Consider the following 27,536-nt stretch of genomic DNA (forward strand, 5'->3'; position numbering starts at 1 on the left):
CAGGCGAAGACTTCAAGTGTAGATTTCAAAGCCTCACCAAGCCCAAGTTGTCACCATGTGGTGAGTGTTGGATTTCGAACAAATTTTCAAGTGTTTTTATCTTTCGCCATTTCGCAGGACTGAAAAGAATTTTCTTGTGACTTCTTATCTACTTTGACAGCTCGTTCGACTAGCTGTAGCTGTAACTATTAGCACGCATATCTGGCACCTAGTGAATGACCTCTATTTATGATTATATAGTCGTTTAGAGTTCTAATTACTACTCCAAAACCCCAACGAAATGCAATGCAGTCCTAAGGCTGTACCACTCTGTTATGTTGCAGTTATAAAAACATTGCAAGATTAGTTTTTAATGATTCCAAACTAAACCCGCCAGAGATGAATGTTCATTACAACCACATAAACGTAGAGGATTAGTTCGTGAAACAGGGGGGTGCAGCTTGCAAGTCAATCTTAAACATCACATTAGGAGTCCTACCACTCGAAATCAGCAAAGCCTCGACAGGACGGACAATTTGAAGTTAAAATATCAAAGTTAAGAAAGACAGAAAGAAATTATGAAAGAATAAACAGATGAGGAAGACGGTCCCCAGAAGCCCTATGCGAGGCTTCTTGAGGCTGAGGTTTAACATGGTAACGAGTTCAATTTAGAATCAATTTTATATAATACATATATATATATGTAGCAAGGAAGGTTAAAAGAAGGAGTGACTGTTTGCACTTCCTTCATGTTATGACTGTCACTTGTCAACACTCACCACATGGTGACAACTTGGACTTGGTGAGGCTTTGAAAGCTACACTTGAAGCCTTCGCCTGCAGTTTCAAAAACAACTCTTATGTTCTTCCTCAACTCAAGGGTTTAAATATCTGATTGCACGCCAGTTGTGAACGTTAACTGATGGGCCTATTGAAGCTGCTATGTGGAATGCACATCCCTTTACCGAAGAAAAGAAGAGGAAGGATTGTTGCCCAGACCTGTTGCCGGAAGGGGCAGGGGGGTAACAAAGGTAGTGGGATTGCAGAGAAGCGCCTACATCTTTGTCGAATGTGTTTCAAGAGAACACATAATAGCGAGGGGTAAATGCAAAGGAGAAGGGAGATCGCAAACTGGGCAATAAGGAGCTGTAATTTTAAGTAGTCTCTACGTGTTCATAATAAAAATGTTTTTTTGTTATGGCATCTATAGCCCACTTAGAAAAAAAAACACATCAGTCAGGATGGGGTAGTTGAAAGAGCAATCGAGGAATGATTTTGTTTTCTAGATAGATACAAATTGTCAATCGTTTCTAGTAGTTTCTTGTATGAACTCAGCCGTGATACGTGATGTTGACTGCGGTGCAGTACAGTGTGTGTGTGTGTGTGTGTCCACCGGGTGGAGCAGGTGTTATGATACTAGGCTGCTGACTCAATGGTCATGTGTTCGATCGTGACAGTGGAAGTTGTATTTCAATGGAGGAAATATGGTAGAGGCCTGTGCACATCAAAGAGAACCAGGTGGTCAAAATTTCAGGAGCCCTCCACTACGGCGGCTCTCATAATCATATTTTGATTTTGCGATGTAAAACCTCAGGTATTATTATTATGCATGTTAGTGCAGCATTAAAAGATGAAAAAAATAAGAAAAAAATAAGGCCCACTGAACTAATTTTTCAGTGAGTTTCCAGTGGTGGGACTTGTAGTCTGGCATTTCCTGTCTACTTGGGAGTTGTGCACTCTTGTTTCGAGAACTACCTACTCAGCTACATTTACGTGTAAAGTTGAGCGTCTGCCTCGAGCAGGTTGACTTTTGATTGCATAAAAACTAAGTGCAGAAAGCTTTTATAACTGCGACATAATAGACTGGCGCAGCCTTACGACTGCATCATATTTTATTGAGGTTTCGAAGTAACTTTTGTAAACGAATATGTAATCATAAATAGAAGTAATCTACTGTGTGCCATATATACGTGCCAATACATATAGCTACGAAAACTCGCTCTCTAGATTTCGTACCGACCGGTTGTGCCCCTGCGACCTCCGACGACAGCTCAGCTCTGGCCAACTGGCTCACCCTACGCCATCTCCTGCCGCCGACAAGAGCTCTCACTGAGTGGTGCCCCGTCCTCGGTCTCCTGCAACTGTGTCCATCTTTCCTATCTTCCTATGTTCTCCTTGCTTCTGGTGTCCCTGTCCCTGCGCCACGCTCTCTCCTTCCCCCTCTCTATCTCAATACCTTTAATCCTATCCTTTTAATCCCTCCTCACTGCCATCTCTCGTGAGCTACTGTTGAGGTGTTGCACTGTGATGCAGACAGTTACAGGGCTCACTTTTATCTTCTTTTCTATTTTAAGAATCACATAAGATATAGCTATGGCTAGTGGAATGAGCTCTAATAGTAAATGAAAAGTTACAACAAAATTCTTTCTAGTTTTGGAAAACTGCAAAAACAAAAACATTTAGACATTTGTTCGAAAGAGAATAACTGTCTGCAACGCTCACCACATGGCATCAACTAGGACTTGGTGAGATTCTGAAGAATACACTCAAAGCCTTCGCATGCTGTCTCAAAGACAACTCTTTTGTGCAGTGTCAAAATATGTGTTCAAGGCAGCCATTTATTACTTGAACGCATACACTTTCTGCTGTGCATGGTGTGCATAGTCTACGATTATTTGTGTGCCTAATGCATAACTTGATAATTATTGAATATGATGGGGCTATTAAGGGAGAGACGAGCCGCCATCCCTATGATGAAGCCCACCGATGACTTCTTTATTCGAAGACACGCAAAGCTCGGTCCAAACTCACCCAGCCTCGACCCCACTGTGCTTCATCTTCATATCAGCGCTGCACACAATTTCACACATCCTCTACCCTTACAAATTGACTAAGCTCTTCCTAAAGTTCTTGAACAGGCTTTATCGTTTAACAACGAAGTTTAACAACATCCTCTGTGCCGCCACAGTGGCGCTTGATGCTGAGGAACACTAACCCACAGGGATTCCAAATGTCTGTACGAGTTCCAAGTCGCTCATTGTGGGGTCATCCGGGCATCTCATTGGACTTTATTTTTCATCAATGCTTCTTAAGCTTGGGCCACACTCATGGCTTTGAACGTGTTGACCTTGCTGAGCTTGCTCACTCTGAGAAATCTTCCTGTGGATGAAAATTCGCAATGAAGGCTCTTGCACAAAGATCTCAGGCAGCCTTTTCTAGAGAACCTTTTACTTGGCTTTCTCATTTTGGCTGCATTTACCTTGTGAGCGCCTGCTTTCTTTCACCTTCTTGGTTTGTGCTGCATCATTCCCTACTGTGATACTGTCTTTGCATTTGGCATCTGCAGTGATGCAGCCTGCGCGGTCCACTTTTTTCTCTTCGTTGGTGTCTGCAGCTTTGTTATGTCTGTGAGCTATACAGACAGTAGGATTCAGTGTCCTCACAATCTTTCCATTTTTTTTCTATTTCTTTCTGCTTGTTGCTGTGGCTGTGATTTTACTCATCCGGTAACATGTAAGCATGCAATTGAGGACTGCCTCACAATGGACATTATCAACTTTGGTGAGTACTCACCCTTGGTATCTGGTGCAAAGTATTCGAAGCTCCAAAGGTATCCCACCATTTGATCGTAGTAGTCTCTTCGTCCACACACACACGAATTGTTGACGCTCTCTTGTCGTTAACTAGATGGGTATCGGACATTGACGAGAGCTCTGAAGGGATCAAATAGGTGTCTAGAAGTTCGGATTCTTCTTCATTGGCAGTATTTCATATTGTATTCTCTGTAGTGGAATCGTTAGTTTGTGTGATTCCTATACGTTCCTCTCTCTATTGTGAGGTGAGCCGTTTACCTTCTGTGTTGTGGTATCGCTATTGATAAAGCATTGGCTAGATGGTTGCACCACAGGCATAAAGAGTACTCCCGTTTGCACTTCTGTTCTAATCCTTTCTCTTATGGCCTTCAAGCGATTCTTCCGACCCTTTATTCAATCTTCAATTTTATATTCAGCTTTGACTTTGCTAGAATAATATTATGCAAATAAACATCATCTTTCTCCATTTCTGCTTCTATGTTATCGATGTCAGCTGTGTCTTCTATCTTTTTATCAGTTCCTTTGAGAAGTTCGAACTGGTCTGTCAAAACGTGGTCAGTATTCTGAAACAGTGATTTGTGGGTGCTCCAGATGCAGGAGACTTTTGATGCTTGCGATAACTTTCCTGATGGTCTTTCGTACGTGACTAGCCTTTCGATTAGGGCTTAAATGATCCGGTCCAGCATTGGAAAACGTAGAAAATTATTGGCCGGCCACGCCACGAGGCGAAGTAAACGTCGCCGTGCTATTCGTCACAAAGCATCATATGATGAAGCTCCGGGCATCGTCTACATGTCACGCTCCACAAACTGTGTCACGGGTAGGGTTAAACCTCGCACATGAGCTTCATTCAACAAAGGTCCTGCAGGCTGCAGATGCGGTGGAGAAGTTGTAAAAGTCGGCTCTGTCACACATATAAAGGCTCTTTCTCCCGGGTTTCGTGGCACCGAAATGTTAAGGAAGGGACGAGCTGCCGTCCTCCCGACGAAGCTCACTGATGACCTCTGCTTTATTTGAACCCACCCAAAACTCAGTCCAGACTCGTCCAGCCTACACTCCACTACCCTTCTTCATCTTTATGTAAGCACTGCACAGAATTTCTGCTTCACACCTGCTCCAAAAAATTGCTGAAGCAGTAAAAAAACTGGAACACCAATGCAGGCTCGGTGCATACTGCAGCCCATTAATAAAGATAGCTGAAATTAAATTTATCATCTCAGAGTTTGGATGGCTAGGGTCGTACCTGTATAATTTTTTAGGTTAATTAAATAAAGTATGAATCAGATACTGTCAAAAGCCAACCTGGGTACTTTGTTCTAGATTCGTAGCAAATAAACATTTTTGCCATTAAAATACTTCATATCCTAGCATATTATTGTAAGGAAGCTTTCGTCATTACAGAAGCTTGCTAACAAGCATGTAGTTAGCATACTCAGCACTGTTTGTTCAGTGGGGATGATTGGGGTATAGCCAAGGTATTTCACTTCCTTAGTAACATAAACTCTAGTTAAGTTTTTGTACTTTCAGCATTGATGTGAAAATTTTCTGGTTTTGTCCAATTTTCTGTTTGATCTCACACAGCTGACAATGCAAATGTTAGGAATATTCAGTATTCACAAGAAGATTCATATATGAAATCAAGTTGGATGAAATTTATTGATTATTTAAAACATAGAATTATTTGTAAACATATTTAATAATGGTAAATAGGTATCACATTTGATGTATTATTTCTGTACATAGCATATCCATAGCATATCCGGGGCCAGAAACACTAATGCAAATGATAGCCTTGAAAATGTCTGTGGCTGCATCTGGAAATGGCTTCTGATTAGACCTGAGCTGTGAAGTTTTACTAGTGCAGAGAGTAGGTTTAGGAGGAAAGTTAGGAGGTAGACACCTGTCTTTTTGTCTTGGTGCAGACATCTCATGATGTAGTGACTTCTATTTTCTATTTTTCCACCACAGAAACTGTGAGGCACACAGAGAACTAAAAAGACGTGGCTGACGTGCTTTGTGTCCGATCTGCAAGTGTTTATTCGACATATCATCCCTTGGTGAGCTCCCTCTGAAACATTCCATGCTACTGTCTGTGCTATGGAGAAATGTGCAAGAAGGGATGGTGCGGCAGTACTATCAGTACCAGTTTCACCGAAGTGTTACATTTGTAATGATTTCCACGAAAGTCATAAAACTGTCTGAAATTCTGTGGTGTTAGTGCCTGTATGCTGACTCAAAGGTTGCAAGATATAATCCCGGCTGTGGTGGCTGCATTTCAGTGGATGCAATGGGCTATAGGTCTGTATGCGCATATTTAGGTGCCTGTTCAAAAACCCCAAGTGGTCAAAATTTTCAGAGCCTTCTTCCACAACATCTCTCAAAATCTTGTTGTGGATTCGGGATGTAAAACCTCGACAATTATTATTATATAATAATTTCTTGAAATTATACCGAGAGTGCTTGAAACGCCAAGTGAAGTCATGTAAGGTTACTACTCAGGCAACCTTGCATGGGAAGCTAATTACAAAGGTATTTGCTAACAGAATTACGGCAACATTAGAATTTAATGAATTAAATGGACAAGCAGGATTTCGAACAGGCTACTCAACAATCGATCACATTCATACTATCAATCAGGTAATGGAGAAATGCTCAGAATACAGCCAACCACTGTACATAGCCTTCATAGATTACGAGAAAGCATTTGATTCAGTAGAAATATCAGAAGTCATGGAGACACTGTGGAAGCGGGGTGTAAACGAAGCATATATAAAAATTTTGGAAAAAATCTACAGGGAATGAACTGCTACCACAGTGCTTCATAAAGAAAGCAACAGAATACCAATCAAGAAGAGCGTAAGGCAGGGGGATACAATCTCCCCAGTGCTATTTACCGCATGCTTACAGGAGGTTTTCAGAGGCCTAGAGTGGGAAGAGTTAGGGATAAGAGTTAATGGAGAGTACCTTAATAATTTGCACTTCGCCGATGGCATTGCGTTGCTGAGCAACTCGGGGGACGAATTGCAACTCATGATTACGGAGCTAGACAAGGAGAGCAGAAAGGTAGGTCTTAAAATAATCTGCAGAAAATGAAAGTAATGTACAACAACCTCGAGTAGAACAGCACTCCGAGATAGGTAATAGTGCTTTAGAAGTTGTAAAAGACTATGTCTACATAGGACAGGTAATAACCGTGGAGCCGAACCACAAGATTGAAGTAACTAGAAGAATAAGAAGGGGGTGGAGCACATTTGGCAAGCACTAGCTCTCAATTATTGACAGGTAGATTGTGGCTATCCCTCAAGAGGAAGGTATATAACAGCTGTATCTTGCCGGTACTTAGCTACGGAGCAGGGACCTGCAGACTTACAAAGAGGGTTCAGCTTAAATTGAGGACGACACAACAAGCAATGGAAAGGAAAATGGTAGGTGTAACCTTAAGAGACAAAAAGAGGGCAGAGTGGATCAGGGAACAAACCGAGGTTAAGGATATCATATTTGAAATCAAGAAGAGGAAATGGACATGGGTCGGGCATCTAGCACGTAGACAGGATAACCGCTGGTCATTAAGGGTAACTAACTGGATTCTCAGAAAAGCAAGTGGGTTAGGGGGAGAAAGAAGGTTAGGTGGGCAGATGAGATCAAGAAGTTTGTGGGTATAAAATGGCAGCAGCAAGCACAGGACCGAGTTGACTTGCGGAAGATGGGAGGGGCCTTTGTTCTGCAGTGGACGTAGTCAGGCCGATTATGATGATGTTGAAATAGCCTGGGCTTTGTTATCATCATACTAGAATAGCATTAGGAGTTTCAGCATTCAAGTATGACATCATTGTGACCTTTGCTTCACTGCCTTTTGATGTGATATTCTCCAACTTTATTAGTGCACCTGTATTGAGGTACTGTAAAGAACTTGTCGACTCATACCCATAACACATCGACTTGCTTATGGCAATCTGACGACACTTGTATACACTTCTCATTTGCCGTCTTTTCGTAATTCTGCACTCTGCAAAAGATTTTTAATGGGACGAAGGAATAGAGGTCAGTCTGGAAACCGTGTTTCTAGCCTGCTACTCTTCACGGGGGTAAGGACAAAAAGGAGAAAAAAAAAAGATCAAGAGGAAGGCATGCTAAAAGATGACTATGGGTATAGCACATTGGGTCACTGAACACGCTGTCTCATGTGGGGTAGGGCATACATACATTAGCTACATTAGCACGTGCTCTAAAGACGAGCATCTAAACCGGTATCACTGAGAAATGTGAACAAGAATTTATAATGGGCGTTTGGCATAATCTAAATGTTCCCAAGCACCCGAGAGCTTTTCCTTGGAAAAGGGTGAGCAATCTAGATGATTTATGAGGTACTCTATTGACTATCTTTTGGCTGCATATGGAGGGCACATGGATAGGATGTGATTAATAGGTAGTTTCTGACATGTGACACGCACTACAGTTAGGGTCTTGCTACTGTCCAATTTTGCATGGGTATTGTTGTGTATATACGACGCCCAGCCGCAGTCTATGTAGTAGCGTTTCCTATCTCTCCTCAGTCAGTACGGAAGATAAAAAGCAAGTGATAATCAGGCTCATTCCATAGTCGTAGATGTTTTCATAGCCTTAGACAGCAATGCGTTGATTTCATGCTGAGAAAAAGGAATTGATGCAATTTTGTTGCTATTGCGCGCAATTTTTGCTTCTGCGTCAACTTGTTCATTCTCAGCTATGTCCCAGTGACTGGGAATCCATTGTAACGCAACAGTTTGTCCGGATTGAGATGCCTTATTTAACATATTCATTGTGTTGCACAACAGAGAACTATATGCAGTTCCTTGCATCATGTAACTGCTGATTAGTTGAATTACGGACTTGTGTCAGAAAATAATGTCGATTTCACTGGACTCTATTGTTAAATGTAGCAGGCCGCTTGTCGGACGCCGATAAGCTCGGCGGCAGTAGATGATGTCCAGTGTGCTATTTTAAAGTGTTTCGTAATTCCCATGTGAAAGAAGTCAAGCCTTCCGATGCTTAGAAAAAAGGTTTATTTACAATTAACTGCAGTGCGACTTTGTGGGTTGCTGTTGCAGCATGTGAATCCAAGGAAGAACAGTTCACTGTGTTCTTCCTCACTGATCTTTTTTCAATAATCTGGCCTGTGCGCAGAAGTTTGCAAAAAGTTCTATTTCAGTGGGGACAGATTTTGAAAGGCCCATTTAACTGTATTCATGCCCAGTAATCTCTGCAGCTCCCCCATTCGTACAATGTTCTATAGTTGCCGTAGCTCACTTAACCTGTGTTCAATAACGAGGTCTCTTCTTCACGCTTTCATATATGAGGGTGCTGGTTTGGGTCTTTGAGTTGTTTTCAGCTCCCAAAGAGCATCTTTGTATCACTGTTCCAAGGAATGAATGCATGATGTGCCGGCATTTATTTGTTATGCATTTAATATTCTGCGAAATAAATTTTTGTTTCATCTTAGAAGTATGTTGCCATAGCTATTGGTAGTGTTCAGCATGTGGTCCAGTGGCTGTGCCTTCATTTCATAAGTAAGCGATTGGAGTCCTGTCCACCAGATGGAACCTGCCGTCAATTTACGGCCGGACACTCCTCTCGTTATATGGTCAGAAGCGGTCGACTTTCCATACTTCATGTTCACAGTGAAAGAATTCAACATGCTGAAGGTGGCATCTGGGCGACAGGTCATCTGTGGATTAAGCATTTTTTATTGGTCTATTGCTGTAGTATTTCCTTTGAATTTCCCCGGCTAGACGACAATACGCCGGTGTCAGTGTGCCGAGCCAGTTTCAATGCTTTTGGCACACTTTCCACTGTTCCGAGATGTAACTGTACATGTTGCATAGACTTCCTTCCAAGAACACTTGGATCTTTGGAAGCGCCATTGTGTAACATCACAGTGGCACATGATATCTCATTGGCTTGTGACCGCTGTTGGGACGAGTTTTTAGGGTCTTGATTGTGAGTGTTTTTACGTCCTTTGCACTTCATTTTCACGACTTCCAAGTCTGCATAATTATTTGTTGTTGTCTTACGGTCGGTCACTTCTGCTTTCAGTACGATGAACTCGTTGCAGTGCATGGCTGTAGTGCAAGAGTTTGCTGGTCTATGTAGTGTCTAACCTAAGAAGGTTTCAATGGCTTTCAGTCTATGTTGTAAATTCTCAATTGTTCCAGTCACAAATGAACAGTAATAGTCACTGCTGATCAAGATGTCAACTGTGTTTAAGTTCTCAGCTTGATTGATGTTGGCGAACTAAAGTCCATGGTGTCTGAGCTTGTCGATGAAGTCTTCAGTCAATTGTGGAATTGATTGGTGACTGATATTCGTTGTAAGGAGAGCTTTTATCTGCAGTGACTTGCAACCATGAACTGAATGCAACGTGACAAACTCATGTGGGAAGGCCTTCTCGTCATGTTGTCCTTCAAAATACCCCTCTTGAAGACTTTCATGACCGAGTGATCGACAATGCAATTTTTCTGCCAGTTGCTTCATCACAAAACTGCAGTGACTGACTCCATCAAATAAAATTGAACTCGAACATTGCTTTCGTGGCCAGCTGCCCTACGAACAGCTGTTTGTAGGTATACATGCCATCTGTAAGTGGCACTTCCAACTATTTCGAGTTTTACCAGCTTTGGTAACGTCTGAGAATTGGTAGTCAATGTCATCATCTGCAAGTTGCACGTTGTATCCACATGGGGTCAATTACATTTTTTGCATTTGACCTTTCTCCTGTAATATTTTGGCATGTGATGGAGGAATGTGACGGCAGCGACTGGCACGTAGTAGGCATTTTTTTTTTCTAGTGGCATTTGAAAGTCGCACTGCTCGTTATTATGGGTTATTGAGTGACAAAAAAAAAAGCTGCTGTTCTTCTGAAGAGCTGGTTTTTTGGATAAAATTAAACACTGCATGGTCGGATTTTGATGGTGTGTAGAGAATGTCGCACTATTGCAAAAATCATCAATGTGGCCCTTCAACTTGCTCTTTCTTACAGAAACGTGCAGGAATGTTTGCTGTTGAGTTTCTAGATCTATTTGAATAAAGTGCAGTTAAGACTTAGTGCTTGCCTTCCGGTGCTGGTTGTGCTGTCCCTGCTGGCGTGTGTGATGGTCTTGTTGAAGTTGAGGATCAATTCATGAGGAAGTAATTTCAGCAGGATGGGGTAGAACATTGTGGAGTAATTGGCATCTGATGCTTCGAGAGTCTTTAGGGTGCGTGTCTGAGATTGAACCATGTCGTAAAGGTGTTGAAGTGCTCTGATATTGTTGGAGGACTGCATGGGTCACATTTCAATGAGTCGCTAAATAAGAGCTTGAATGATGACATCGGTTTTGGCTAAGCACTGTTTTGAAATGTGCAAGGCTTCATAGTAGCAGCTTGAAGTTGCTGGAAGTCCTGCGATAGCCAATGCCATGTCACTGGTCAGAATTGAACGTAGGTAGGTGGACCGGTCTACATTGGTGAGCCCTTATTTGTAGTGAATCAGTTTACTAAACTGCTCCCAAAAAGGCGTTCTTGATCACCGTTGGCCATCGAAGTTTATGAGGTCGATTTGCGGAAGTTAGATAGCGGGCTGGGGCGCGCGTTGCACAGGTTCAGTTGGTGTTGCCAATAGTGCATGGTTCTGAGACTCTCTAAACTGCCATATCCAATGCTTGAGTTTAACTGACGTGGTTCTGACTCGATCATCACAATCGACAACGCAGTCAAACTCTGCCTCTACTTTTATGGCTTACAGGTGGGCGATAATATCAGAGATAAAATCGGCGTGAAACTGGTGTAGGTGTTCATGGAGAATACAAAGCTCCTCTTCTGTAACACTGTTTTAAGTGAGCGTTGCTTTTGCCTCATTGATAACTAAGCTCTCTCAGATTTACGCTTTATGTTGAGAGCTTCCATGGTGCTTCTGTGTGTTGAGCAGCTGTAAGTCGATGCGTTCAATCTGTAAGCGTGAAGGGGATTACCTTTGGGCCATTGATGTGGTTTGCCATTTCCAGATTTAGAGACGACTTGAAAAAAATCGAGCCTCCCTATGCGTAGAAAATAGTTTTATTTACAATAAGTCGCAGCCCAACTCGGTGGGTTGCTGATACAGGGCAAGAATCCAAGGCATAACAGTTCGTCGTCTTTTTCCTCGTTCAACTTTTTCCAACACCATGTGAGGTACAGTGAAAGCTGCTGCTGAGGAGGTCTGTGTGACAAAGCCATGAACAAAAACGTGCACCGAATATCTGTACATACAGGGGGTATGCGCTTGACACCCGTGAGGATTGCTAGTGTCGAGTTCATCATTTTGGAGGTTCGTGTGCTCACCGCACACACAAAAAACTTGCTGCACATGCTGTGTCCGAAATCCGTATGGCACCTTGGATGTCTAGAGACCTTCGAAACACTATTCGCAAGCAGAAGCATGCACAGCCAAATTATGCGTACGAACGGACTTTTAAAATGGCACATTGATGACTGTGCCATTTGGAGGTCCTATAGAGGGTATGCACTGAGCCCTCTTGCGGTTCAAGGCTCAATGCATACCCCCTATGGGCAACATACAACAAAGTCGAATGACTCTGCTGAACGATGGTGCAATTGCCCTGCTGCCATCATTGCTGCTCGATTAAATTAGCTGTATTGGCTCGGTCACCCAGCGTCAGGAGACACATTATTTTTTTTAAATTGCTAATATGTGGTTACTGTGAAGACATATTTAACTCTTTGAGGGATAATGGGACGAATATGTCCTAATTTTCCTTTTTCAGTAAGAGCTTCCCCTTCCACTGCACATTGAAATCAGCGCTAAATTTTCTTTCATTTCTTTCATGGGTAAAAAACATTTAGGAAACCGAGAAAAAAAAATATTTATGTTTACAGTACGTGGTGGCGATGACACACTGAGTTGAAATTCACTTTGCACTGTAGAAAATTTTAAAAGTTATTCCGTTTTGTGCCACATATCTATACAGTTGTGGATTTGTAGTATTTCTCCCCTTTTCTGAATTTTGAGAAAAGTAGTAGTAGGATGAATCTATGGGTTTTGTTTTGGAATTACTGTAGTAAATTGGCCAATAATCGTGTCGTAGAATGCTCGAACAAAAATGAAGCAGTTTCTTATTAAGCCCAACTAAGAAACAGACCCCCCTCTGCCCCCCAAATGTATTTTTCAACTTTTACGGGTGCTGTTATGTCGCAAGAAATGTTTTATGACAAAGAATGCCCTGAAATTTCTTTTTTTTTTTATGACTACATTGCAAGAAAACCAAGTTGTGGTTAGGACATTGTTCCTGAAATTAAGAGCAAAAAAAAAAAGAATGCTGAGATTGATGCTTTAGACTGTCAGGAAGTTAAGGCTATCATGAATATACATGACCTATGACACAAGTGGATACCTGAGACATGGTTGGTGTATGTAACTGCATTTTCAGAATTCAGTCCATTCGATGACACCACATTGATATGGCTTGCCTTGATTCATTGCCATAATTTTATTCATGGGCGTGAATTCAGGCATAACTGAGGTGCTTGTCTTTATCGACACCCGGAGAAGAAACAGAAAGGAGCTAAAATGCTTGATGTATGAATAGGCTACACAAAGCCGCTGGCACATCACAATGGGCGCCGGTTCCCATGGTGTACCAAAGCCGGAAATGAGTTGAGCCCAGAGTTTTCTTGCACAGTTTATGAAGTGTCCTTTTTCATCACTTACTTCCAACCTTCTTGTGTGAAAATTTTGGCGAAAGTATTGCCGCATAATGCCCTCATGGGGAGGAAATGGGACAGATGTTGTCCCACTTGTTAAAGAGCCCATCATGGGTCAATGGAACTCATATATCTCATTATTTTCCTCATAAACTAATGGTCATATTTCAGTGAACAATGCTTCATACCATTTCTAAGTATGGTATTTGGATATTTTTTACCATGTGAAAAATATGGGGTTAAATTCTGCAATGTGTTTATTTTATTTGTGTGAAATTCTGTTTACCCTGAAACGGTTTTGTCAGTCTAGTAAAAATGAATTGGACCGGTACTATAGGTCCTTAGGGTCACTAGCCGACCGATTTAGGCACCCTGCATAACATGTTTAATTTATTATAAGGCTTCAAATAGGCACACTAGTACAGATTGCAGTGACGCTGTCAACTGAGTTATCAGTCACTCCTGCACATAGAATGTTAGATGAGTACGCCAAGTCACAGATGTCTCTACATGTGATGGGCAGTCTTGTGGATGCTATAAAGCAAATTTTTACTATCACATTGTGAAATAAGGTTGTTTGTAATAGTTGAAACACTTGATCATTCTTCTTGTTTAAAGAAAGAGACAATGACAGATAGAGTGCACATTCACAGTTCAATACTACACTTTGGAGCCTGCGGCGTACATTAAGCAGTGCCTGTCTGTGCTGCTACTTTCTATATGTTGGCATGAGCTGTTCAACCAGTGTTTATCTTGTAGTTTCTTTTCTCTAGCACCGTTAATTTCCCCTGTTAGGTTCTAGGCTGCAAATATAGCAAAAGATTGTGTGATGGTGTGGCATTATGTGCCTGTGCGAGGCAAATAGTGAGTGGAGTTAAGCAAGTGACTGCAGCGCAATAGTACACTAAGGATCGGGCTGTTTCTGATTAATGTGGGATCGGCATCTTGGCACCCACCACTTATGCTGGAAGTCTGCAGTCATGGTTCCTGTATTTACGCTCGTGAGTGGTCGTCATTAGAGAATGTTAGCCTGCTAGCAAACTTGGGGTTCTTTCCAGATTCTCAGCTTACCAGAGAAGAAAGTGCGTGCAGGCAGTGACTGGGATTCCCACGAAAGATAGTGGCTGGGATTTCCGCAAAACAAGCTCAGCTGTGTGCTGGCAAACAGCTGGGGGACGTGGAGCTTAGCCTTGATTAATTATCCTGGGATCCCAATCGCTTAGTAAGTTGAGAATTCGCTTAGGAAGTATTGGTAGACTGCTTTGTTGTACAGTGGCTCTTAGGCTGAACACCGCTCAGCGTGGCAACGCTCTGTGGAGTGCCAGTGCATTCACCATGGCTTTGCATCGACTTGAAGCAGTGCAGGCACACACGAGCTTGCTGGTCTTAATGTACTGCAGCAAGACCGGCACCTGGCTACTACTGAGCAGCGCACTTCAATGATTTTGTAGATGATGCAGAGTATCTCCCTTGTGTCCGCGTGCGCATGCACGTCACTAAGCTTCAATGCACAGCTGTGCCAGCTGCACTGGTGCTCTGGAGAGAGAAGCCACACGAAGCCATGTTCACCATAAGAGTGGACGACACTGTGCATGATTGTTAAAAGAGCAGCATAATTTAGGAGACAAAGTTAAATACGGACCCACCAGTACCTCTGCGTGTGCCTTTTCATCATCTCTGTCTTTTGAACTGCAGTGCTTTTTTGTTGCCTGTTGCTACTTTAAGCAACTAACCGGTCACACAAACAGAAAAAAAAACATCTTAAGGTCCCTTGAATTGTCTGTAGCTATCTTTATGCAAGCTGGTTTGCTAATGTTATCATGCAAAGAGTTTGATAATGTTTTATCCTGATCGTCAGCAAAAATGGGAAAAGCATTTCAGGCACATCTTATCCCACAAGTAAGTACATACAGCTTGAGAACTGAAAAGGAAAGAATCAAAGTGCATGAGAATGTTTGTGCCTTTCAAGATTGATCGATGCACCAAGAAGAATGAGCACTGAAAACCGGACTTTGTTAGTAATATACTGCAAATTGCCATTTTAAAGGTTGTTAGTGATGCATTTGTTGGGGATGCTGGACTCACTACGATGGCAAATGTGCTGAGTCATTTGCCATTGGTTCCAGAACTGTAAACATCAGTCCCTATTCATGGAGGGAAAAATCCTTCATGTTTGTCTTCCACACAGATAATGGCGAACGGTGATCTGGTGCATCACATCACCATTCCCTACAGGGCATGCATTTCAAGCTTTCATTGTAGATGCTGATCTTGCTAAAATAATAATAATAATAATAATAATAATAATAATAATAATAATAATAATAATAATAATAATAATAATAATAATAATAATAAGATATAATAATAATAAAAAGATTGTAAAAAAATTGAACCGCGTACTGAGCAATGTTCATGCATGTTAAAGTACACCAGATGGCCAAAAGTTCCGGAGCCCTCCACTATGGCGTCTTTCATAATTATATTACTTTTTTGAGGCTCGGAACCGCAAATTTTTTATTAGTATTAAAAAATTTCGAAAGCATTAGTTGGTGAAAATCATTGTACGAAGGGCCCTCAGGGCAGAGTCAGATAACTAGGCCAGCTCATTCTACCCACAGCTTTAGTAAAATGTTATTAAAGCTTGCAATGAAAGTAATCTACATGCAGTGAATTACTTCTCATGGCAGTAATCAGTCACTATAGCCGATTTCTCTTTGAGAGAAGTTACTGTAGTTAGCAATGGCTGTGTTTTTTTTGGTAATGTATAAAAGTTTAATGCTTGAATATTCAGTTTTTCGTCATATAAACCCTTTGCAGTGTAATGAAATGCAAAACAGTAATTAATAATTCTAAGGGTTTTACATTTAAAAAAATCATGATCCTATGAGAGATGTCGCAGTGAAGAGCCCCAAAAATCACGACCACCTGCGGTTTTTAACATGCACCTAAGTCTAAATGCACTCACTTTCACTGAAATGTGGCTGCCATGGAATTCGCTTCCGCGATTGAGCAGTAAAATACCGTAACTACTAGACCCCTGCGACAGGTGGATGCAGACTGTCTGACAGGAGGAAAGATTGCCATCCAGCTTTTTTCAATATTGACATCACTGATTTCTCCCACCTTCTGCGATCAGTTGGTTCAGTTGGATGATGTCTCCTGCACTCATGTTGTAGAGTGCACTTTTGTGCATCCATCTTTTTCACTTTTAGGGGGGAATTCTGTAATATAAAAGTGTTGTTCGGTGAAAAGTTATGAAAAAAAAAAAACTTGCAGCGTTTTATGGAATCTGGAAAAGCATAACAAAGAATGTACTTAGATGCAAGTATTGAATGAAGAAATTGTATTCAGTCCGCTTCCATCAAGACCTCCTCTTAGAGCTAGAAAGTATCAAGCATTTGTTCAAGTTTTGTAATTTGTATCAAAGAAAATTAACAGTGGCACTGAGCATAAATAACAATACTAAAGCATAAAACTTTTGAGTAGCATTGTGCTGTATTCCAGCAACATGCGCTATAGTCCCAAATTTAAATGTGAAAGTTTTTTTTTTTCATATAATGAGTGCCTTGAGCAGTTGCGCATGATAACCGGGGAACGTCGCTGCAAATCTGGCAGGTAATGACATGAACTGTAGATGAGAGAAACAAAAGTATGCACATTATTGGACCAAAATATTGTGTTTTAATTTGCGAGTACTGTACCCTTCGTTTGATATATAAATTATGTTGACTTACTCCAGTGCATGTCAGGGTTCTCGTGTCCCGCACCTCGGAGTTCACATATCCTTGTAGTGCCCCTGTACATGAGCCAATGCATGGCTTTGAAGGTGTCTTCGCTTCGTAAACACTGTTTTTGTTTTTTGTGCAGGGACCCTATGCTCCTCTATGTTCCTCCTTTGTTGTCAAAGCCAGAGAAGACAGAGCCTGCTATTGCTAATTATTACAGATACATCAAAGATCATTGTTTGGAATACACTGTCAAGAATGGCACCTGCCACCGTGCTATCGGGCTACTTTTGATTATGATTTATAGCTTACATAGTTTCGAGAGTCTGTATAGAAATAATATTATCTCGGCTGTTGTCAAAATGCTCAATATGTATAGAAAAATGTTATATGAATAGCTTTTCTATCTTTCTACTGCTATCAGGAACTCTTTACGTTCTTTATAGGACAACATCAGTTTCATCTTCTCATGTTTAAGTTCCACCTTTGATACATAAAACACACTGGCATGCACCATCGCTGGAGTGAGTTGTTTGGTCAAGTGTATAACGTTATGTGGGCATGCACAGCATGTTGAAGATGGTGGTTGTCGGGTCCTATGCACAAGCAGTGTAACTGTTGATGTTGCTCATTTCAAAAGCAGTTGATGGCCTTGATTGAGTCGTTTCACATGTAATTCACATGTAGCAGCAGTAATGATTAGGTCTCCTTTCATGTTGATTGGTTGCAAACATTTTTTTCTTTCTGTGTGAATACGCTAGAGAAGAATGCATGAAGATGTTTGGTACAAGGGTACTCCATCAAAAAATTTAGTTTTGTGTAGCATTAGCCAAGTAAATTTCATTGCTGAGGGGGAAGTTCCTCGAGGATCAAATGCATTTCAGGAATTTCTTCATCGTGTGGAAAGCCCATCTTCACGTTAAGTCCTTGCAGTCATTTTTCTCCAGCATGTAGTACAGGGATGGATATATATATATATATATTGCTACGATACTGAGGGGACGGGTGGAAGAAGAGGAGAACGAGGTTGGCATGAGCGGTGATCGGACAGATCCCTGGACTCTCGCATTCATCATTTCCTGTAAATAAAGGCATCTCAGCGTAACAAGATTGGTGGAAGGTGCGGGGTACAGCAGAGCGATCCCAGTCGAACAATCACGGAAGCGCTACCTCAAGAACTACGCTGAAGTCGCCGACTGGCTGGTCTACCACCGCTCTATATGGATCCAATAGCTGATGGCGACACCACGCACTCTTCGTCTGGCTCTGCGTGGCCCCAACACATAGTACTACGCAGCTTCTCTGGGTGGGTCGGAGAAGACGTCGACGAGTGGCTGAAACACTTCAACCGTGTGAGTAAATACAATTGTTGGAATGCGGCCTCCCGGTTGTCCAACGTCGGATTGTTTCTTCAAGGGACGGCGTTGGTGTGGTTTGAAAACCACGAAGAAAGAACACCGACCTGGGAAGCGTTTGAGAAAGAAATAGCGAGCTGCTTCGGGGACCCATTGATGAAGAAGAAGCGTGCTGAGAAAACTTTGATGCAGCGTGCTTAAGTCCCCGGTGAAACATGCACAACGTACATTGAAGAGATTCTGAAATTGTGCAAGCCTGTAGACCCACGCATGAAAGAAAATGACAAGGTAGGGCATCTCCTCAAAGGGGTTGCTGAGGATGTCTACGATTTCCTCATCGGCAAGGACACCTTGGCATCTGTAGCGGATGTAATACAACACTGCCGCACGTTTGAGATCCTGAAGACTAGGTGCATCACTCCCAAATTTGGTAGACTTGCCAACGTCACCACCGTTGCAAGTGTTGACGTCCCTCCAACATCCTCCTGTGATCTTGCCTCAATGATCAGGCAAATCATACGCGAAGAACTTGGACGACGTGATTGCTGTCAACCCGCCGAAGGCACCTGCTATCAACACCTCCCCGCCATACGACGCAATGTGTGCTGCCATTGATGCCACACTATATGACGTGCCCCAATCAAGAGCACCAGAGCCCCCAACCGACAACTTACATCATTGCCGTGGTTTCCAGAATGCCTCCCACCTACAATGGTGTCTTCGTGGGACAATCATGGGCACATGGCGCCTCGTGGAAGGTTTGGCGACGTGCATGAGGCCCCTGTGTGCTATAACTGCGGTTTTCGTGGACATGTGGCTCGATTCTGTGGTCAAAGGTGTCGCCCCCAGCAGTGCTACTACGAGGGATCATCAGCGTCTTCTTGACAAAACTGCTGGCGCGGTGGTATGCGCTCAATGCGGGACGCGTACGCTGGGGACGGCTTCCAGCAAACGACCCACAGTGATACACATGTAGGATGCAATTTTCACTGGAATTTACGCAACGACTCGCCTTCCTTCGTGCGAAGCTTGATGCCCCCCACAACACGCCAGTTTCGTTCCCCATCTCCTGGTAAACGCGTCACCTCCCCGCCTCCGGGAAACTAGGTGGTGCGGCCAATGGAGGTGAGGTCGCCGAACATTTTTCACTACATCCGCCTATGCCTCCACCCGTTTTTATGACGCAAAATAGGGTCCCTGTGCTTATTGATTGACTTCCTACGATGGCTTTGATAGATACTGGAGCAGCTGTTTCAGTGATGAGTCTTAACTTCAAATTGCGGCTAGGACATAAAGTGATGTTTCGCTGGGACAGTTTTGCATCATTTCGTGCAGTGAGCGGGGAGACATTATGCCCAATCGGTGTGTGTGTTGTTAGTGTCACTCTGGGTGACAAGGTCTTCGAGGCTGAATTCGCTGTGTCCTGACCAGCTCCACTCATGACATCATTTTGGGGATCGATTTTCTACGAGAGTGCGGGGCTACTGTAGATTGCGATGCTGGCGAGATTATGCTATCCGCATTTACTGACGATCCTAGGCGCTGTCAAGGATCTATCACCGTCATTGAGGATGTTGTCTTGCCGCCCAACTCGATGAAGACCGTACGCGTTGACGCCTCTGCCTCCGACGCCGGAAAGTGTGATGTTCTTGTGGAGCCCATTCCTCTCAATTGCACCAAGAAAAATGTGCTCGTTCCACATTGTGTTCTGTTGATCAGTGATAGGCGATCGGCCTTATGGGTGTCGAACTATTCAAATAAACCTGTCATACTACCCTGTGGAATGCGACTCGCCCTCTTCGAACAAAATGCGACCAGTTTTATTGCATCTTTAAGCGACGAGAGTGTAGACCCTATTCGTGCAACGTACCATACAGAAGCCAACTTTCTGAGTATGGTAAACAAGTCGCTATCATCAGAAAAACGTAAAGCTTTGGTCGAAGTCCTTGCAAAGCACGCTACTATATTTGACTTTGCACAGAATGAAGAGAAAATAAATGTACCCGAGTTGCGTACTCGCCATGGGATTGACACAGGATCCGCTCACCTATCTGGCAGAAACCATACCGTGTCTCATCTGCGGAACGCAAGGTCATTGCTCAACAGATAGAAGAGATGTTAAAAAAAAGGGTCATCCAAGAGTCGTGTAGTCCTTGGGTTGCCCCTGTGATTCTTGTCCGAAAGAAGGATGGTACATGGCGATTCTGCGTGGATTACAGATGGCTCAACTCTGTTACTAAAAAGGATGTCTACCCACTTCCCAGGATTGATGATGTCATTGATTGTTTACATTCGACATCGTACTTCTCCTCCGTTGATTTGAGATCTGGTTATTGGCAAATCCCCATGCACCCGAATGACAAAGAGAAAACGGTCTTCATAACCCCAGATGGTCTATTTAAATTCAATGTAATGCCGTTTGGCCTATGCAACGCTCCAGCCACGTTTGAGCGCTTCATGGACTCTGTGTTACGTGGACTAAAGTGGGAAGTTTGTCTTTGCCACCTGGATGACATTATATTTTTTCGCCGTACATTTGATGAACACAACCATCGTCTAGACATTGTTCTCACCTGCCTTGAGAGAGCTAAGCTCACCCTGAACTCTAAGAAGTGTCACTTTTCAGCCGTGAGACTCTCGTTCTCGGTCACCTAGCTGGTGGACAAGCATGGCGTTCGACCCGACCCCCAGGAAGTCGCTGCAGTCAGTAGCTTCAAACAACCTCTGTCAATTAATACGAGAGTTGCGAAGCTTTTTGGGCCTATGCTCGTACTTCCGTCGCTTCGTGCCCAGGTTCGCCGACCTCGCTTACCCTTTGACGTCTCTACTCAACAAGAACGCACCTTTTCGGTGGTCAGCGGAATGCGAGTCGTCTTTTTCGCAACTCAAGTTTGTTTTTACGTCAGGGCCTGTACTTTGCCACTATGACTTCCCTGCTGCCACAAAAGTTCATACCGACGCCATTGGTGTAGGTATCGGCGCCGTCTTGGTCCAACGCCATGCAGCTGCTGAACACGTCATTGCCTATGCCAGTTGCTGTTTAAGTAAACCGGAGCGAAACTATACTGTCAAAGAGCAGGAATGTCTCGCGGTCATATTCGCCGTGCACAAGTTTCGCCCTTATATCTATGGACGCTGATTCTCGATTGTCACGGACCACCATTCATTATGTTGGCTCACTGGACTACGGGACCCATCTGGTCGTCTTGATCGTTGGGCATTACGATTGCGAGAACACAACTTTGAAGTCTGTTACAAGAGCGGTCGTCGTCATGCTGACGCCGATTGCCTTTGACGACTTCCCTTTCCGACAACCGAGTGTGACGCTGACAACTTTGATGAATATTTGGCTGTAGTGGATACTTCGTTTCCTGACCTAACAACTTTTCGAGCAGAGCAAAGCAATGACAACAGTCTCGCTTCTTTCTTTATTTTCGGAACGAACGGTCAACGGCGTTTCGTCGTAAAGGATGGCGTTCTTTACAAAAAGAATTATTCCGGCGTAGGCCCTCTCCTACTTCTAGTTGTGCCTACAAGTCTGTGACAACACGTACTTCGAGCAATGCACGACGATTTTTTAGATTTTTAGAATTTTAGATTTGGTCTTTCTGTATTTGATTCCCCGAAATCAGAAGTGTTGTATATATCAAGCAGTGAAGAGCCTCCGACGGTAGAAAAAAGTGCTACTTACCAGTAAGATGGTGCTCTGGCTGGGTTAGTTGCCTTGAGGTACAACTTGCAGGCTCGCCATTGTTCTGCAGTGTTGACCCTGGAGTCGAATTTTGGTGTTGCAGAAATCTTTTTTATGACAAATGCGCTGAGGTTAGAACTGGTTAATTTCTGACACCATGTTTTATGACTTATTCAAGTGGCCGATAAAACACCGCAGGCTTTTGTAATGGTGATTAACTGAGTTTAATAAGCATTGGGGTAGAGAAATAGGTGTGGCAACATGGAGGTAGGAATGCACAGTGAGAATGTTCAGAGGCGCAGGAGCGTGTTGCGAACCGGAGGGCCAGGTGCAACTTGATACTTCAGCTAAGAGTTCATGGAGGAGGAGGAGGACAAGTAGAGCAGGAAGCGGGGAATTCCGAAGGAGCATGCTGCTTGATACTGCACGCGATGGCTTGAGTATCTCTAGATCTTTTAAAAATTGAATTGCTGCACAAACTTGAAGGAAAACAAGGGAGACAGGAAAGAGCGCAGACTACCAACTGTTTATTGTCGTTTCTTGAAGCCAATATATACGCATGGTACGCTGCGCTTCCACGATGCGCACAAAACCAAAGATGCCGCAAACAAAGCCGACCCAAAACAAATCAAATCAAAATTGACTGCCACCACAATGACAAAAGTGATAAAATGGCAAAATACAAAAGTGATACCCATCACAATCTAAACTGCGCATTCCCAAGGTATGCGCTCATCTTTTTAAAATTTATCTTTTATTATTTATTGCACCAAGCATCAACAAAGGCATGAAAAAATGAAAACGTACTCTAGAGACTTTTGTTTAAAAAACACTAAAAATAGCGCTTAGCACCGAATAAAACAATAAAATAACAATTTTATATTCACTCCAAACAGCCCCAATTGAGCAACCCGAAAAAGCAGTACGCCGAGAGAGTAAAAAACTATAACAACATAAAACTTTACAAAACATTGCGTAGCGTCACATGGGAAATAAAACAAGAACACTGATGAACAAAACAAAAGAAGAGAAATGGAAGAGAACACAATACAAGACATTAGCCAGAACATTACACATGACCATGTAGGAAGACCGTTTCCCTGTCCGAAAGTGAAATTGAAGGCATGCTTATGCACTTGTCATTATATTGCCTGATAAAGTACGCTTCGATAATCTCCCTTTCAGTCTTTTCACGCACCTTAGCCATGACTGACGCATTCTCAAACCGGAGGGTGCAACCGCATGTCCTACAATGGAAATCTAAATGACCACCATTTTTTCCTTTCAAAATAATTGTAGATAGGCCATCGCAGCGAACACCAAAGTTAGTGATTGAATATCTCAGTAGTATGCAGCACATTGCCAAGTTCACTTGATCTGAGAAGTGTTGGCATGGCTTTAGCGTAAAGCTACAGTGTCCCATAAATGGGGATCAACATTTTGCCATGCCAATCTGATGTGAAGTAGACTCCCTTTGGGAAACGAGAAACAATTTAAGCTAACTCGAATGAACCATGATAATTTGTTCGTCTTATCTGGAGTTCATCTTATCAGAAGTGCCCCGAAAGACCAAATCTTAACATACCAAGTACCCCGAATATGTTGCTTGAAAACGCTGAATGAAATATACTTTTAATGGGGAGGAAAAAAACAAGAAAAAGCGTTTATCTGGCTCAGCTTGACAAAAACTATGCTTTCAAGTAGAGTATTTAGACTAATGTAATGAGTACTCGATTTTGCCAGTTCTTAATAAATATGCTCATAAATAAATTGCTACCACATTTTAACTAGAAAACCAAAGCATAACCCTATTTTGACAATTAGAAAAAATAAAAAGGGAGGGACAAGCACAATTTTCCTTCAAAAAATGAAAAATTTATTCTGGCTGTTTACCTGAGATGCTGTTTTAATGGCTTTGCTATCACTCTAGATACGCTTCGATGGCAAACCACTACTTTTACAAAGCCAATATACGCCAAGTTGCTTACGAAAGTCTGGAAGCTTTTTTTGAGGTTTGGATATTTTCTTATTATTAGCCTGCAGTAATTTTTCCTGAACGACCTGCAGCTGGAGATTTCTGTTTACGCTACTCACAATCACAAACCTTTCTTTGCCGTACATTTTTATTATGAAAATGGTTCATCACAGTTTGCTGCATTCCTCTGCGAACAGATACGACACACAGGGCCTATGCAAAACAATGCAATCTCACCACAATATTTGCTCAGGCGCCATTGTGGGGCAATGACAATGCATATGACTCCTCTGATGCGAGTGCTAGTGCCACAAATGTGGTTTTTGTTTCATGTGATCATAATGTACAGACAATTTTCCTCCCCATTTCCCCTTTCATTTGGATTTTTTTCTACCCTGTCCCTTGCATTTTCCCGTCTAGCCAAGCTTTCGTGCTCTCCTGTTCTCCATTGTACTCCTGTTGGTTGGGAGCTGAAGAACACAAGGAGAATACGAAAGGACAAGCACTTTTTGTTGCTTTCTTTGCTGGTAAAGCGCTCCCTTTCTCCACCTACTGGTGCAGGAATACGAAAGGACAAGCACTTTTTGTTGCTTTCTTTGCTGGTAAAGCTTTCTCTACCTACTGGTGAGGGAGGTACTAGCTTTATCCGCTGACCTTTCTTTTCCACTTATCTCACTTTCTACCTCCACGTCGCAATTCGCTTTCAGTTTGCTTTGAGTCTTTGTACCAGGAAGGTTTTTTTTGCTTTTTCATTTTGCTTTCTCTTGTTCACCTGAGGGCCCCCAGCAAGATTATAATATTCGTTGCACAGAATCTCTGTCGTTGTTGGTCGCTGTGATAGTTCGATTGTCTTAATAGAAGAAGCTTTTTATGCGGTTCTTCTTAATCAGATTTTTTTTTCATTGAGTCTATGGGAAACTAAACAAAGACTCCCGTGTTGTTCGTCTTAAGCAAGAATGCATCTACAGAGTTTGTCTTAATGGGAGTCTACTGTGCTCAAATCATGCATGCAGCATTTAAAGGGAGATGTGATTCCAAGTAAAAATCAGTTCAGTCTGTAGCCTAAGGCTGTTAAAAGTTTTGTTGTTTACCATTAGTTTTTATGCTGATTTCAAATATGTAAACAGTTTTATAGTAGGTTGCATAGCTTTTGTTTTGTGCCATAAAAATTGCCTAAAGTATAGCTCTTTTTGGAGAGACCTTTTCTGCCAATAAACATTTATAGTTATGAGCCATTAATGACTTGTATTACTCAACAGTAGCTGTGGAAACTATCAAAAAGTGTTTAAACTACATTTAAAAAAGCTTACGTGGTGGTTAGTTTGAACATACTGTAGGTAAAAGCAAGGCAGTGGAGCAAAGTTGAGCACAGAAAAAAACTGGACTACACAGACAAAGTGCATATAACAACCAAATTTATTGAAATGAAAAAAAAGGGGGGGGGGAGGGTAGACATACAAAGGAGAGGGCCTCTCCTTTGTATGTCGCCGCTCTTTTTTGTTTTTGTTTCAGTAAATTTGGTTGTTAGATGTGCTTTGTTTGTGTAGTCGAGGTTTTTCCTGTGCTCAACCTTGCAGCGCTGCTTTTACCTAGTGTAAACTACATTTGAACGAACGAGAAAAATTTCAATGTTAGAAGTGTTAAATGCTCAGCCTATACTAATTACTTACTTTAGGTTTATAATAATTATGTAAATGATATGCCTTAAAAATAAAATTGCACTCTTGACATGTTAAGGAATATGTGAAAATTATATCTAGATCTGGCCATAAAAAGTACCATGATGTCAAAACTCAAGAAGTTTCCCAAAGCTGCATATAAAGAAAAACGTATTTTAAATGTAGAAATTAAAGTTCATCTGTGTAGCAAGGACATGCTTTTTTAAATGATCTCTTCTATTAGGAGAGCTTTCGGAATCATGGTTATTTTGAGCATGTGGCTTTGGTGTACTCCTCATACGAAATGCAATGGCAAGCAGTCAGTGGACAATATCTAGGGTATTCTAGACAATGAGCTCTTTTTAATTTTTGTTATAGCCATCTTGTAATCTTTAGAGGTGACATTAGCCTGCTTCAAATTTAATAACCTTGATTTCTTTTGTCATGGAAGTAGAGTAACTAAACTTGTGAAAGCAATTAAAAACGACTTATGTTATTTTGCAAAAAGGTTGTGTTTTTCGAGTCACATCTCTCGTTCGAGACTCTCACTGCTGTGCAAGTGCTCCAACAGAAAACACTGAGTGATGTCTTCTCCTGTCTAGAAGTGAGGAGCAGCTTCTGGATTGTGGTCACAATTTTTTCATGCATGCTATGAAAAGAAGCACAAAGCAGGTTATACAACAAAAGCTTGTTAATTAAAACTGGGTTAAGTAGAAATTAAATGTTATTCGAACTGAAGCCCTGGTCTCAGCACAGTTGTGTGTATTTCTACGGGGAAAACTCCCAAAAATTTGAACGCGTTGGTATCCACAACAATCAATTTAGATTTGGAGCCCCTGGTTTTCATCGCTGCTCCCAGAAGTGATCAATATGTGTTTGCGAAACCAAATCAAATCGAGTTTACGAGAGATACAAAACAATAAAACAGCAGCATTTCTCAGCACATGGGACTTTGGATGCTGCGCCACAGCTCTTGAGCAAGCTAGAAACGATGATCATGGAGACGTGACAGAATGGCAAGCAAATATGAGTTACTGATTACGTTTATTTTTTATTGTGTTATTCTGCCATGTAAATAAAGGTGTTTTGGACTATACATAGTGCTACACGCATTTATTGTCAAATATTTTTACATTAGCAGCTCCCTGCTAACATGAGTGCATGTCGGTGCATCTTGCTGATGGATCACTGACTGATCAAGTAATTTATGTCCTCTGTTAGGGCTCCAGAAACATAAGTCACGAAATTGCCTGGTGCAGACAAAGTATCGCCTAAGTCACCATAACGAGTGTAGAAGTGGCTACTATGGATTATGTCTGTACAGTGTGGAGTGATGTCTGCTCATTCAGCACCCACCCACTAATTTGAAATATGCTTGTAATTTGAACAAATCAATAGTAGTCCCCTTCGAGTTCAAACTAACGAGCTTTTACTACCTGCAGAAGCTATATATGGCTGACTGCTGAGATGCGTGTGCAAAAATGGTTCCAAAATATGGTGTTCATGATGCGTTCCTTGATCAAGCTTTGTCTTCATTACTTTGAGAAGCCTGTTGCTGGGGATGAAATTGGCACAACACATATCAACACTTGAGTTGGGTACGTATAAACAGTTTAAGCTCCTGTGGATAGTGGTGTAAAAGAACCCCTTTACCACTCTTCGGGCCTGGTAAAAAATGCATTCTATGAACAGCAAACACTGCTATAGAAAGCTCACCCAAATTTTGTAGTCCTGTGCACGCATAACGTTTACAAGCAGAGGGGGAAGTTGGCATTTTCTCAGGCACTCTCTTTTCATACAGTGGTCTGTCGTCACTCTTTTTGAATCTGCCAGCGACTGCTCTA

At 42.2% G+C, this 27,536-nt stretch overlaps 1 long non-coding RNA gene across 1 annotated transcript; it reads left to right on the plus strand.

The window, feature by feature from the left end:
* Positions 1-25,273, plus strand: LOC119162349 (uncharacterized). Its single transcript, XR_005108562.2, has 3 exons — positions 1-60; positions 5,540-5,628; positions 17,156-25,273. It is a non-coding gene; the product is annotated as an uncharacterized LOC119162349 (long non-coding RNA).
* Positions 25,274-27,536: the final 2,263 nt, after the last annotated feature.

Source organism: Rhipicephalus microplus, chromosome X, assembly GCF_043290135.1.
Source record: "Rhipicephalus microplus isolate Deutch F79 chromosome X, USDA_Rmic, whole genome shotgun sequence".
NCBI classification, from domain to species: domain Eukaryota; kingdom Metazoa; phylum Arthropoda; class Arachnida; order Ixodida; family Ixodidae; genus Rhipicephalus; species Rhipicephalus microplus.